Below are 13,472 nucleotides of genomic sequence, written 5' to 3'. Positions count from 1 at the left end.
TGGGTCACTGAGCCTGTAGTAAAGGGTTACAACATACAGACCACCTGTGGTTGTAAGGTGGGCTGTGATTGGTTGCACTGTGCACACACACACACACACACACACACACTCACACACACAAATATACACAGCACATTAACTGCCAGCCTCTGGTTCATGCACGGCATGGAAGTCAAGGTTACCAGGCCTGCAGGGGCTCACTCAGCTCCAAGAAAATGTCTCTGAGCGTCAGCACTTTCACTTTATGACTGCCTCAAGCAGACACACACACACACACACACACACACACACACACACACACACACACACACACACACACACACACACACACACACACACAGAGCCTGCTAGTTGCAGCATGATCATTTGATATGGTTATCTGTATAAGCTAATGTTCTGTGTCTGTGACTGTGCGAGGAAAGAGAAAAAAAGAGCTTGTTTGTGTGTTTGTGTGTTTGTGTGTTTGTGTGCGAGTGTTTTGAGTTGATCCCACTGAAAGTCACCTCTGATAGCCATTATACACCCACACACTGAAATATCCCTCAGTTTCTCTTACCCCCTACCAGCTCACTCCCCCACAATGCACACTAAACAGACATGGTTTGTTGCTACGTTCCTCTGATTTGCAGGGGATTTACAACAGTGCCACGGCCGTATTAATAGGGCGGGTATACGCTTCAAGGACTGGCTGGTGGATCTTAAGCACAGCAGTGGATTTGTGACGCATCGTAGTCATAGTGGGAATGAGTTTAGACTCTGAGGTTTGGGAATCAAAAGTGATTCTGACCATCAATCAGTTCCCTTCCAACACATATTGAAATATCTCTGGGGACTAGAGTCAAGGTGTGGCTCTTTGTGTGTGAGCAAATTTATGTATGCGCATGTTTCCTTGCTTTTGAGCATTACTTGTGTGTGTGTGTGTGTGTGTGTGTGTGTGTGTGTGGCTGTGATTTGAGCAAGTGTATCAGCGCACAATTACGCAGGGAGTCTGCGTCCATCTTTATTTGTATTTGTGCGAGTTGTATGAGGCTGTAAATCACCTCTGTGCCTTTGTCGTGCCGCCGCCTGCCTCTCAGTCTGTGTTCTGTGATAGATCTTGACAAGCTGCTGTCTGAATTATTGATTCGCTGATCTGAAAGTTTGATGCTTAGCCCGAGGGCTGGATTAACCTGCCGACAGAACCGCTGTCTCCCCCCTCAGAGGTAACCACAGCACAGACACACAAAATACACATGCATATTCATGCACACGTATGTGCACGTACACACAAGCAGACACTAGTTGACACGGCGGACGCTCCTCTCGGCCTCAGAGCCCCCCCCAGCCCACAGTTAGAAGCGGGATGATTTCGTCTCTCTGTTCCTTTGTCCTTTTGAATGGCTTTTCATGGGTGGGTGGGTGGGGTTCATGGGTGGGGATACAGAGTGCATCATGGGAGACAACAGACATGGCAGACAAGACTCAAAAAACATTAAATTCTCCCAGTGGGTGCGACACCCTCAGGTAGCGCGAGCCGACTCCCCGTTCAGCGGAAACTCTGCCTCCGACTGGAGAATTAGTTTCAAACAAAAACATCGTGGAGGATCAATGAAAGAAAAGACATTCAGCAAAATGACAATTCCTGTTCATGAAGCTGACACACACCGACACACTGACACACACTGATCGTAGCGTGCACGTTAAGCTAACCTTTGTATATTCAACACTATGTTGGGGGGGGGGGTTGAGCCCCAGGAAGCGTCGTACATAAATACAGGAAGTGCCAATAAGGCTAATTAATTAATAGGATGTTTATTTCAGTTTATAGATTTACTGTCTTCTTTTGTTTCTTGTGTGGTTGGTGTGTTTTGTGTTTTATCCCCTTCATGTGTAATTGTTCCACTCAGACCTTTTGTTCTGTGTTTCTTCGGTCACTTGAGTTTTTCTCCCAGCATGCTCCTTCACATCTGCACTACAATCACTATTTCATATTAACAACAGAGTCGTGGCTCCGAGTAAATCATCACCGAACTGCAGCTTCCTGGAACTGATGGAGGTTTTTTAGCGTCTTTTGGTTCATTGTTTTGGTTTTGATTGAGTCTCATCGCTCTCATGATCTTTGTTTCAGATGCAGCTGATCACTGTTTCCAAAGAAACGTCCTTACACACACACACACCTGCCCGGCAACAGGACACAAGATGAAGTTAGCGACGAGCTGGTGAACATAGTGAAGCATTTACGCTGAAGAGAGATAAAAAAAAATATTGGACTTACATTCATGGAGGGGACAGAAACATGAATCCAAATGAATTCTGTTGCTGCTGGATGTGTAATTGCAATTGTTTTCCATAAATGTGCCGCAACATCTTTATAAGACGATGTAAATGTTGTTTTTAATTAAACTGCGTTAAAGACGTGGCAACAACCATGAAATACGGCCCGAACATATGTGGACGCTTCCTTCAGTGTATTTCCAGCAGCACGTCTGTTCTTACTGCTGATAAAAAGTTGCTTCCCTTTAGAAACTGAACCGGAAAGACTTGATGTGAATCTCAAGCTTGTGTGCTAAGCATAAGGCTGCAGTCAGGACGTACTTAGCCTAGCTTAGCATAAAGATCGGCTCCAAATTTAAGAGTAAGAGTTGGAGCCCTCTACTGGAGTCTCACATATTTACACCACCTAAAACCAGCACAGCGCTCCGTCATCCTCGCTCCCTGTTGATTTGAAATGTCGACAGGTTTTGAATGAATTCTTGCCCTTCAAAATAAAAATAAATAAATAAATAAAAAAGAAAGATTTTGGGAGGCACCACTCTCTCCTGCTGTGACGTTTCTCTTGTTCAGTAACTACATGACAAATTGACAAATTGTCCGTTTCTACTGATGCTGCGGCTGAGTGATTTGTGACAAATCCAGCGTTTCATTATCAACGTGTTCCCTGTTTGGAAATAGTCATAAAAAAATGTAAAAAAATGTATTTTAAAAAGAAGCTTTTTTGTTTGTTTGTTTGTTTGTTTAGTTTGTGGAGTGATCAGGTGACAGATGAAGGTGTGTCGTGGCTTTAGCAGTAAAGTCATTACAGCCTTGTTAGGAAGCGCCATAAACCAATGGCCCACATCAAGCAGTGCCGCTGTCTGTATTGTTAAAATGCAAGTGGCTTTATTTATCGTTCTCTCCTCCGTCAGTCGCGAACCTTTCCCTCCCTCCCTCTCTCTCTCTCTCTCTCCCTCTCTCTCCCTCTCTCTCTCTGTCTCCTCCTGTGTGCTGTTTTATCTTTGCTTATCTGTCACATTGCTGAGGTGAGTCCTCTGTCTCCTGATTTATTCATGATACGACTTTTAATATCATTCACTATGACACTGGAGTCTGCATCTCAAATTAAAATCCTTCAGGCAAAGTGTGTGCCATGTACTGTGTGCACTATATGTGTGTGTGTGTGTGTGTGTGTGTCTGAGAGGAAAAAAAAAAAGAGACAAAATCTACTGTATCTCCATCACTTTATACGGCAAGTTGAGATGCACAGCAGATGCTTAAATAATCCATTATCTGATTACATGAAGGCTTTGCATGCTTATGCAAAACTGCAATACTATACATCTCTAATTATGTATTATATATATATATGTATAGTCTTTATAAAAGTGTGCGACTTGTCTTTGTGAGTCTCTGTATAGTAACGTGGCATCTCAACAATTAGCCAGGTGTAATTGAGTGGGGTACATGATTGTCACTGGCAATTGCAGTGATGGAAAGGCACGCCATTCAAGAGTGTGTGGGTGTTAACCATGAGCGCGGCTCCGTGTGTGTCTCTCTGCGTTTTTAATGGGCGCTATAAGCTTTGATGGAACATTACCAGTTTGTTCTTGAGCGTATGTCAACATACGTGGGTGGAAAGGTGCGTTTCTGAAGAGCTTTCTCTGTTTAAACGCGTGGGCGGGATTTTTTTTTGTATGTGTTTATCAGTATATTGTAGAATTTGTCAGGTGCATTTGAAAGAGCGAAGACTTAAAGACACCGGTGTGTCAGTTACCTCCGCTGTGTTCTCCCCTCCACACACGGCCCCCTATACATTTGTCTCCTCTTGACGACATCACGATCACACTTTGTACCTGCTGATTGCAACCTGCTCGTTGTCACCTCACAGCTGATCCTATAGCTTCCAAGTGCAGCAGCTTCTTCTTCCTGTTCACAGCTGTTTGAACAGCTCTGGAGTCTGATGTAGCTTTAAGCTGAGGGCTGTTGTGAATGGCAGCACCTACACTTTAATGATATGGTGTGGTACTTGTATCCCATAGGGTAGTGCTGCGGGGGGTTGGGGGTGGGGGGGTTCAATAAATAAAAAAGAAATAGAAATCACAAAGAAATTAGATTTAAAAAACACATCCGCCTATTGTCACACTTGATATTTATGTATTCATATTGTCCTTTTTGTAAACACTGCACCTTATGTGAGTATGTTTTGTCTGCTTGTTTTTAATTATGTAAAACCACCATAAATTAATAAATTAAAAACAAACAAACTAACAAAAAAAAGCCAGCAATAACACCTGAATGTTACACATGAGAGCAGCTGAAAACGAGTGAGCAGAGAAACTGTTCGCTGAAAACACCTGAAATAGATACCTATAAGCAATAACTGTAATTAATAAATAATTGGATTGCAACTTTTTAAAATGCTGTTTAATGTAAATACTCTGTGCAATGTATTTCAATATTTTCAATACTTTTTTCTTTTGGTTTTAACATTTTAACGCTCTTACTTATTTCTCTGTTGCATATTATGTTAAATATCTTTTTATTTATCTCTACAAATGCAAGTATTGATGTACATACCTTCTTATTTATGGTTGTTGTTGTTGTTTTTCTACTTTATTCTGTTGTTATACTTGTTTCCCTCTGTTGCTGGAACAAGTGAATTTCCTCGGTGTGGGATCAATAAAGGTTTATCTTATCTCATCTTAACGAATTAACTGCTGAAATTATAGATTAATGTAATAGATAAATAGTTGAAACAGAAAGCTTAATGTTAAGGGTGAATGGTTAAAATAAAAACAAACAAAAGTGTAACAGTTAAAATAAAGGTTCTTATTGTTATTTTTATCTGAGTTGAACAAGTACAGAGATGATCAGCCACTCAGTGATCACTGGAGGTTAAGCCCCGCCCCTGGCTGAACACGACAGGTGGATCAAAGTACCTGCACCAGCAAGGTTGTGTGAGAGACAGGGATGAGGCGTGCACGTGGAACGGCGACGGGAGGGGGGAGGGGGAAGTTGGGTGAGGAAAGGAAGTTGATGAGCAGCATTAAAAAGTAAAGAGTGAGTAAAACCTACCAGCTAACCAACCAACACAGAGGAGTCACGAAGAAGAAGCAGCCGGAAGTGTGTGTTTTCCAGCTGTCTCGGTAAGCTTGGGGCTAATATGTGTGTGTGTGTGTGTGTGTGTGCGCGCGCGCGGCGCTGCGTGGCCTGTCTGTCTGTTGAGTTATTGATCACTGACTGCGCTGAAGCAGTTGTGTTAAAGCCAGACGATGAAGATGTAAATATTTAAATTACACTTTTAATATTTTTGCTGCAGGAGATGCGAGAGTCTGTTCGTGTCACTTGTGTTTTCATTAGAGACTGTGAGATTGATACTGAACTTTCCTAATATTGGATTGAGGTGAAGCTAACAGCTGTTCTTTGTGTTGTTTAATAGTGTACAGTGATGTTTACATATTGATTTCTAGATTTGAGGTTTTTTGAACTAGATGTGTGATGCTTTAATGTGACGTAGTAGTTGTTGTTGTTGTTGTTGTTGTTGTCGTTGTTATGCTTTCAGTATGAATGTTCGGATTAAATCTTAAAGTTTCTGTTTGTAAAATCAAACAGGTCAGGTGGTCTGACGGGCAGAGTGAGAGACACCCCCTGGAGGTCATTCCCATGGTTCTACCTGGAACCCGGAACCTGGAACCCGGAGTCGAGTCATCGAATGTTCCACCTGGTGGGTAAGGAGGAACCAGTCGCCATGACGCCCGCACACATCCACAAAGAGCGCCGCACATTATTCCAGAAAACTGTCACAGGAACATTAAAAAGACTGAAAGTGATCACAGATTACAGAATTTAATGACTTTAAATACACGAAAGAACTTAGTTTTAAAGGGCATGAACCTGTTATTGTTGTGAATTATTACCTGCAAGTTCATTTCACTAAAGGTTTCAAATTGCGACTTACCTTGTGCTTCATTACTTTAGTTTATGTTTCTGAGCTCCTCACGAACCTTGTAGCTGTGTAATTATCAGGAGTGGGTTACATCAGCTTAAAGTAATTGTAAATAGTTGAAATATCATGAATCCTCAGCCAAAAGCAAGTGTTCACAAAGTGGCAGAGTCTCGAATAATAGCAAACAAAATAGATAGATAAATAAATAACATTAAATAAGAAAAAAAAAAGAAATTACCTTTAACCTCCAACAACAGCTCACATGGTAAATTCGGCTTAATGTATATTTCCAGTGCACTGACCGATGTTCTCACACTGTGATTTATTCCAGAAAATTTACATTATTCTGAATTTATTAAGACAACAAGTAAATATGGAGGAGGTTTCAAACTTTTCATCAACCCCAGAACGGCTGATATTAAAAATAAAAGCATGTAATATGAGCATGTCAAAATAAGGGTCTGTCTCTCTTCCTGCCGCTCGCTGCTGTTTGAGAATTCACAGCAGTTCTTTTAAAGAATCGGGTAAATGTTAAAAAGAAGTAATGTAGTGAGTATAGACGGGTGAAATAGTTAAAGCAGGAGTTTGTAAGTTTTGATAGAAGGAAAAACACAGTCTTCCTGGTGCAAAGTAAAAGCTGAATTTGTATGAGTTCAAATATATTAAGTGGTTTTGCAGCTAACGGTGGCTAATGGCTAATAGCGTTAGCCACAACATCAGATGGATATCTCTGTGTAACTGACTTCTGCCTAAGTGTTCGTAGTACGACTACACGGCTCACCAAACCAAACCTAAACATTCAGTAACATGAAAAAAAAAAAATCTCTTTAATAATCGATAATCATTAATATTAAATGACATACAGTTTAAAATCAATTCAAATGAGGACAGTAAGAGGATGAGTTCAGGGTTGTGGCGGTGCGTCAAACCGCTGTCGTCATGGGCCCTCACACACAAACAGAAATACATACATATGATATAAAAGGCTTTTTGGTGGGAAGGATTCAGAGGGTTTCTGTCTGCTGGCTCTTGGGGTGGGAAGTCATTATGCGTGTTACCACCTGGCCCTTCTCTTACTCGCAGTGCTGTATGGCTCTGCGGTAACAAATACCCCAAGGACGAGAGCAAGGGACGACAAAGGATGGAGATGAAGAGGAGGGTGGGTGCATGTTGCGCCTCAGAGTGAGGGCATGGCTCAGCAGGCTCGGCGGTGTCCCCTCGATGCTGGCTGGTTTTTGATGTTGAGAACCCGGAGTGGGCTTGGTTTTTAATGTTATGCAACTTTGAAGATAGAGTGTTTGAAGTTATGCATGAGTTGGACTCATTTCCAGCTTCTTCCTGATTTGTTTTTGTTTTTTTTTTTTTGTTTTTTTTTCCCACCATCTCTTTCTTCTCTTAGAAATTTTTTTTTTCTTCTATGAGACGCACAAGTTGTGCGTTTGAAGTGAAGGAATGTTTCAAGGGTATCTGCTGAAGCGCCCGTTGTGGTCGTGGTCTTCACTGTGCTCGTGCCTTAATTGTGTCTCTTAAGTAATTGTTCCTCATTTGGTCTCTTCTACAGAATCTGCTCTGTTTTTACACATTGCATGGAAGAACCTGTTGGAGCTTGTATTCTTTTGGATTAAAGGAGCTATATATAAGTGCTGGCTATCGCTACATAGCTAACGTTAGCATAAGCAGCTGTTTACTTACCAGTCTAGAAGAAATATTTCAAAGAACTTCATGCCTTTATCTCCAGTGGTTGTTTTGCTTCTATTTCTATCACTTCTATTCTTTTACCAAAGCTAGCATGCTAGCTAGCTAACCCTGGCTGGAGCCACAGTGTCCAGTCTGCCCTGAGGAAGTAGCACTGCTAAGAGGGTTCATTACCTCTTGTATTGTAAACGAAGCGATGGCTGAAGCTCTTGGCGAGTGACCATCACCTCCACCTGCTTCGCTTCCAGCAAAAAACCATCTTACCATCTAAGAAAAGTTACATACGGCACCTTTAAGGTCAATTTTAGGTTCCAGGTTAAAATTGAGGGAATTTTAAAAGACCGACTTACTAATTCATATCAAGTTGATATTTGTCTCTTCAGGTGAGAACATGTACACACGCATATCTGACCCGTATTTGTGCCAAACATTTGTTTTCCTCTGGCCCCAGTATACGCCCGGTTCCACGGCCCACATCTGGTCCATATACAAGCATTACTGTCAGATGCTACCTCCACATCTGGACCTATTCTGGCGCACACACAGGAAATCTTCCGGCTGTCAGCAAATACTGGAGGATAACAGCCAGGATCTGGCCAGATGTGGAAGCATATGGGCCAGACTCGGGCCGAGGACCGGGGCCTATATCGGGCCAGAGGTTTCATTTTGCGATCACTTATCTTAAAGTGGCTAATGCCAGCTAACATTACTGTAAATATTAGCTTGAAACGGTTCTACAATTGTTGATCTGCTAGTGTGCTGTGAAGAGCTAGCTACTACGACCTACAAGCTAACGGCGTTGTGATGTCATGACGTAGAACCAGTTTCCGTTTGAAATCAGATGTGCTCCCTCCATGACTTGACTTGACCAGAACATGAAGGGGCGTTTGCTCTAAATCACATTTGATTAAATAAATGAACGCACACATCTCTGAGCGCAGGAAAAGAGAAGGATTTTAATAAGAAATACACAAACAGGAAATGGTCTCAGACTTTTGGAAATCTCATTTACTTGATCTCACCCCATCAGGAGAAGCTTATTTAAAATTTTAAGGAGTGCAGGAAAGACAATATTTCAGCTCGATACAGGATCTTTTTTTTTCTTTCAGCTCCATATTTCTCCATTTACCTCTCCCAATAAACAACAGCGAGCGGCTCGGTGCCATCTATTCCTTCGGTTGCTCCTCTCTGCCCTTGTCAAAAAAGACAAATGATGTGAATCCTTCCTTTTAAAAACGCTGCAGCCCATTTTGGATTGTATTGCGGGAGCAATAGCACTGTTCAATATTTAGGATTAGGCTTTGACAGCATGGAGGAGGAACCATTATCCCATTGTCGTGTGAAGCTGGAGAGAGTGGTTTGGATCTCTGTGATGTGCACTTTTAATGAGGCCCATTAAATCAAGTGGCAGTTCCTCACAAGGAAAAGTTGGTTGGTGTTTAATAGTTTCACCGCAAGCTTACATAAGCCCCTTTAATTCAGCGCTTGGGCGCTCTTTCCGGGCAGCGCCGGGAGAAGGCTCCCTTGCTCCGCCGAGAGGCACGCAACAGCAATTAGCCGTCCTCTGGAGTCTTAATTAGGGAGCCACGTCGACCTGAAGACGAGTGCGTGAGAGGACCACACGTCGGTCAACAGCCAAACAAAAATAGATGAAAAAAAAATAGAGGCTCCAATTAATTACAGACTCCAAATGAGCATCCAAGTAGCAGCAGGCCTTGAGAGGCGAGAGGAATAAAGTCAGACATGGCTGGTTTAACTCTACTGGTGTGATGGAGTGGTGCCACCAGTTTATACCTCTGCTTTTGCTTTTGCATCCATCCCTACATGCAGGGCTCACCTTAGAGATGTGGAAGAAGGCTTATCAAGCAGCTCGCGGCGCCCGAGGGCAAACTGATCTGAGTGATCTGAGATTGTATGCTATATGTTCTTTAATTAGCTTGTAACTGACTTTGAGGGGCTGTTGTCTCCGCTAGCTTATCCTTCATTTGTTTAATTGGCATTCGGTGCATGCACTGCTTTTTGTGTGTGTGTGTGTGTGTGTGTGTTGGTGTGTGTGTACTACCTGCTTTTGTTACACCTCTTCGTGTGTGTGTTGGTGTGTGTGTGTGTGTGTGTGTGAAGCAGGTACCGTTGCCGTGGCCATGGTGATGAGAAACAGCATGGAAGAGGGTGACAAAAGGCAATTACCATGGTGATGGCATACAGTGTTTGGCACTCGTGATTATGTCAACAGTAAAGGCGATACGGTGACGCTGAAACGGTGGGAAATATTTCTGTAAGGACCGTCGCACCGGTGATCATCGCTATGACGGCGATGGGCGTTAAGGTGTTGGCAGAGCCGGGGTTCGGGCGATGAGCGTCACGGCGCTGAGGCCCGATGTCCACAGTGCAGCTTGTGTATCACATTACAGCTGGTCTGCAGGCAGAAGACAGCAGCCTCTTGTTAACTTTAATGAGATAAAGACATGCCCTGCTCTTTGTCTAGGGACTTCTCTTTTTATATTCGTGTGTGTGTGTGTGTCTCATGGAGGAATGCTGTTCTGCCGCGACCACAGTAACCTCACAAACATAACACAAACAGAATAATGTCATGTATAAGAGGCGGATGTCAGATCTGATCACCAGTCATTTGTATTCCCTTTGATTTTTCTGTGTACAGTTCTGCATTAACCGTGTTTGTTCTATGTGCCGCTGATATTTTGCTTATTTGCAAATGAGCAATGCTCTTTCTTCAACAGACCTTGACAGCTGACATTATAGTGATGCTACTTTGCATCTGTGTGAAAAACTAAATGTGTGTGCGCGCGCTCCTGCAAAAACGAGTATATCTTTGCATGTATCTATTTGCGTGCTGAGTGTGTGGTTGGGCGCCATGCCAGCCTCTAAGTGACAGCACCCCCTCTCGTTGGCGCATCTTTGTCTCAGAGACTAATGGCACAGAGAGAATCAATTACCGCCATAACGCTGGTGATATGCCAGATCTGCTGGGCGGTGGAGGAGAGAGTAAGCCATTCCCATGCACCCTCTGTTTTTCACCCACCTCCCATCATCCTCCTCCTCCTCCTTCTCCTCGTCCTCCCAATGTCGACCAGTGGAGGGTTTTGAAACGGTGAAACGTCCCCTCTCTTCCCGTCATCAGGCCTCTGTGGAGCACCGCAGGGAGATGGCACCCATTCCAGACACTCCCCAGAAGCCACAGTCGCACCCCATCATCAGAGAAGCCCAGGTTCCCACCGGCGAGGCGGAGAAAGACACCCTGAGGCTCGGAAACACAGCAGCTACTCACTGTTTAGCCTTAAACGCTTAAATCTCATGCTGTAAGAACAGGTGATCGTCATACCTGGTTCACAATCGGGCGGGACACCCGGTCGATAAAGGAGTAAGAGTTTGAAGACTGTTTTCAAATTCAAAAAGTTTCTTTGTTCTCACCTTAAATGTCAGTTTAACGTGTTGCAGCACAGTGTAACATCAACACCAGCCTACAAGCCAGATGTGGTGCAGTATGCAACTTACACAAGTCCGATATGGAAACCTGAAGTTTGAAGATTGTAAAGTGGAGCATAATGAAATCAGCAGCAACATTTCAACACATTAGGCTCCAAATAATGGTTTTAAAAAGTGATATGTAATTATTAACCTGTTTTCTTACAAGATTTACAGCAATATTTGTGAAGATAATGTAATGTTAATGTTAAATCTGGATATTAATTCAAATTAAGATTGAATAAATCTAAAATGTTACACGTTAAATCTAAACGGTAAGTTTAGATGTAAACATTTAATCTAAATCTTAAATGTTAAATCTAAATGTGTAAAGGTCAGAGGAAGTACCAAAATAAAAGCTCAGTAGGGTGCTATCAACAGGCTCAAATGAAAAAAATCCAAAAATCATGCCTAACCATAACCATTACCACAACCACAACCCGAGCCATATTTGGAGGTTCAACTTTCGTCCTTCCACGTTCATCCTTCTCGCTCGCGCCGCGGCTGCAGCTGAATACACTTTAGTCAAGCTAGCTTCCACAGACCATATCCTACTGCGGCCACAAGAGGGCAGTAAATTACAAGATGAATGCAAACAGGCAACTTCAGATCCATTACTGGAACAGAACGTATGTCGACCTCAGTGTCGTCCTGATTGATGTCCACTGTATTTTTAGCTTCAACTGGTCAAGCCCTAAAAACAACAACAAAAAAAGAATATTTAAATTCACCTGAAGACGGTTCAAACATCCATGTTTTGATGCTCAATTACTGCAACTCAAATACAATTTCAACACATTCTCTTCAATAATTAATAATAGAAAGTCATTATTTGGCATTGACACGATGGATATGAGTCTTCTGGAGTGTTTGACTGTAGAATTCACTAATAATTTATCCAGAACTGATTCCTCTGGGGCATTTGATCAAATTCTACAAATACATGCATGGAGCAATTTTAATATTTAATGCTGGTTCTCAGTGGAGAAAGAGAGACGCAGTGTCCCATGATGGTGAAAATGTTGTTTAGTGGGTTGTCTTATAGAATTTATTCTGAGGTTAAAAGAAAATATTTTAATGGTAAGGAAAGAAAATGTTCGGATTTATAGAGCTAGAAAGGAAGGCTGCGAGTACTTCCATTTATTTAGTATTTTACATTTATTTTATATTACATCAAAGAAAATACAGTAGATACAATGTGCGTAACAGGGCAACAACTGGTTAGAACAACCAGATGTGAATTCACATTAATCAATGGAAAGAAACAGAAAATTTTTAAAGATTAAGATAAGAAAATTAGTTTTTGTCTTTGTTGTTAAAGCAGCACAAAAATCAAGCTTAATGATTATAAATATATATATTTAGAAATAAATGAATGGAAAAAAGATATGAATTTAATATTAATATTAATTTTATGTATTTAATTTCTGCACACTGGTCTTTAGAAAAGTTTGACCTGATTCAGGAATATATATATTTTTTGTGAACATTTTAATATATTTGTATATTGTATTTATGATTCATACTATAGCCACTGAGATTTCTAAAATAACTTTTGACCTGACAGGTTAACCGGACCTATGACATACTGTCGGTGTTGGTTTGCCGTAGCTGTGCCTGAGATGAATAGCTTGGAGCTACAGTTATTTGCTGTAACCAACGGCAACGGACAAGGATGTAGATTCTCGGCTAGAACCCAGCTAATGTAATTTTGAACGTGTGTCATGTGTGCATGATTCACTGATGGTGATTAGCCACGGTGAAGCTGGAAGCCTGGGCCGGAGGGACAGCTGCAGGGGGAAGGAAGGAAGGCCGTGGAGGAAATGTGGAGAAGTCACAGTGAAGAGCGAGGCAGTGAGGGAGAGACAGTGAGTCTGAAACAGAGAGAGAGAGAGAGAGAGAGAGTGTTTGTGAGAGTGAGCACTATGTAACATTATCTTTGCTGGACAAACAGTTATCATAATATCACGTAGCAGAATTAATCTCTATTCTCTCTGTTCTTGGGATTGACAGCGATCAGACGTCTCTGTCTTTCAGGACAGGTTCAGGATCTACGTTTAATCTTGCTTATAACAGGAACGTAAGATCACAATTAGTTCTATGTGCAAATCAA

At 42.0% G+C, this 13,472-nt stretch overlaps 1 long non-coding RNA gene across 2 annotated transcripts in view; it reads left to right on the top strand.

Moving 5' to 3' along the window:
- The first annotated feature begins 5,226 nt into the window (after window positions 1–5,226).
- LOC130184327 (uncharacterized) overlaps window positions 5,227–13,472 on the top strand; it is a 43,533-nt gene continuing 35,287 nt past the window's right edge. The window contains exons 1-2 of one of the 2 annotated variants that reach the window (XR_008829961.1): window positions 5,227–5,381; window positions 5,848–5,959. This is a non-coding gene — a long non-coding RNA (uncharacterized LOC130184327). Of the gene's footprint in view, window positions 5,382–5,847; window positions 5,964–13,472 lie in introns of both variants that reach the window. The other variant, XR_008829962.1, reaches the window with a different exon arrangement.

Source organism: Seriola aureovittata, chromosome 16 (assembly GCF_021018895.1).
Source record: "Seriola aureovittata isolate HTS-2021-v1 ecotype China chromosome 16, ASM2101889v1, whole genome shotgun sequence".
NCBI classification, from domain to species: domain Eukaryota; kingdom Metazoa; phylum Chordata; class Actinopteri; order Carangiformes; family Carangidae; genus Seriola; species Seriola aureovittata.
This window is presented reverse-complemented; position numbering and strand designations above follow the sequence as displayed.